We start from the raw sequence: 2,332 nt of genomic DNA on the forward strand, positions 1-2,332 counted from the left end.
TCTATCTATCTATCTATCTATCTATCTATCTATCTATCTATCTATCTTCCCCCTTTCCTTCCCCCCTCTCTCCCTCCTCCCCCTTCTTCCTTCCTTCCTTTATTTCTTTCACCTTGAGAAATTGCTTGTTTTCTTGATGCTGGAAGTTCTGACTATAATGAAATGTAGTCTCAATTGGCATTTATTTCCTTGACAGTAAGAATGTTGTACTTTTGTTTTTCGTATACTTACTGGCCATTATTCTTCTTTCAAAAACTATCCAATTCATTTCTTCATATATTGATCTGATTATTTTGGTGTTTATATTTGAGTTCCCAATAAAGAAATGATTCCACTGTGAGATGTATAGTAAGCAAAGAATTCGCTTCTATCCTGTGAGTTGCTTTCACTCTGATGACTGTTTTCTTTGCTGTGAAGATTTTTAGTTTCGTGAATTTCCATTTGCCAGTGTGTGTACACACAGACACACATGCATGCACATGCACAGAGACACACAGACACAGAGACATACACACACAAGGAGACCTGAGGAAGCCCTCAAGTGTCCTGCTCTATCCCTCTCTACTTTATTCTCCTGAGACAGGGTCACTCACTGCATGTAAGCTCACTCTTTGATCACTCTTCTGATCACCTGTCTTCCCCAAGGCTGTGTTTATAGGAATTATTGTGAAAATTCCTTCCCTAGGGAGACAATATCAGCCCCTACTCTCCTCATGAGGTCCCAACAAAAAGTGTATTGGGCTTACTTACAGAGCATGTTTGAAGGATGACAAGCAGGAGTCTGGGTGGAACCCAAAGTAGCCAAGCTAAGGTCACTTGTAATTAGGGGAGAATTGCATGCAAATGACTGAGAAAAGTAACTGGAATTTCAGATGAGGGTCCAGTGACCCTTTCACACCCCCTCTTTCTGAGGGGATGTCATCAGTTGATAAACCTGATCATGATGGATTCTCGCAAGCAGAGCAGACACAGCTAATGTAATGAAGATGGGAGTTGTTTTGCTTGAAGGACCATAATCCTCAACAGTGGAACATGCAGCCATGCCCAGTTTTTATGTAGGTGCTGGGGATTTGAACTCTGATCCTCAGTTTTGCACCAAGTCATCTCTCTAGCTACCCCTACATTTGTCAATTCTTATATATGATTTTTAGAGCAACAAGTCTTTTTTTTTTTTTTAAGAAAGTCTTTGCCTATGCCTTTATCCGGAAATGTTTTCCCTATACCTTCCTTTAGCAGTTTTAACATTTTAGGCTTTACAGTAAGGTCTTTGATTTTTGTTTATGGTGGGAGTTACAGATCTAACTTTGTCCTTTGAGGTTATCTTCCCTCCAAAATTATGTTTTTGGCACGTTTTTCAAAAATCAGATGGCTGTGCCTATGCGGATTTATTTCTTGGTCCTACATTCTGTTCCATTGGTCTATGTATGTTTTATGAGCCACTACCATGTAATTTTTGGTTAATCTGACTCTTTAGCACAATTTGAAATTGGGTATTGTGATAGCTTGGCATTTCTGTTTATATATTCTGTTTAATATTGCTTTAGCTATTGGGGTTCTTTTGTACTTCCATGTGATTTGAGGGTAGTTTTTTCCTAGTTCTGTGAAAAATGTCATTGGACTTTTAATAGATGTTTAATGCTAATTTTGACGGTCCATGGGCATTGGGGTCTTCTCACCCTCTAGCAGACATGTTCAGCCTTTTGACATTACAACATGACATTTAGCATGAAGTTCATGCTCAAGACTCTAACAACAAACTAAGAAACAGTCACACACACCTCATGTTTTAAGTAAGTTTTCAAATTTGTGTTGGGCCATATTTAATTACCTTGACACACAGCAAACGCCCTTGATTGCAGAGTCATCTCTCTAGCCCCTCAAGGTACTTTTCTACATCAATTATATAATAACATGATTTCTGTCCTTAAATCTAGTATATGCTGAGTTATACTGATATGTTATGGTGAGCCACTTTACATCCCTGAAGTGAAGTGAAGATGGTTACAGTGTAAGATCTTAATTCTCTCAAGTAAGTTTTTTAAGTATTTTTGTCTACTTTCTTCATAGAAATTAGTCTCTAAGTTTGTTTCTTCTTTTATGTCCTGTGGTGGTCAGTTAGGTGGTATTTACTGAGTCCAGCTGTATTTCTGTTCTTCTTTGGTTTGTGTTTTGCTCTTATAGCCGTTAGTTTCCTATCCTGTCTGAATGGTACTGTGGACTGAGCCATTAAGAATAATAAGCTCCTGGGGCTGGAGAGATGACTTAGCTATTAAAAACCTTGGCTGTTCTTCCAGAGGATCTAAGTTTGAGTCCTCGTATCCACAAGGCTCAA

The sequence above is a fragment of the Grammomys surdaster genome, unplaced genomic scaffold (assembly GCF_004785775.1).
Source record: "Grammomys surdaster isolate TR1022 unplaced genomic scaffold, NIH_TR_1.0 251, whole genome shotgun sequence".
NCBI lineage: Eukaryota > Metazoa > Chordata > Mammalia > Rodentia > Muridae > Grammomys > Grammomys surdaster.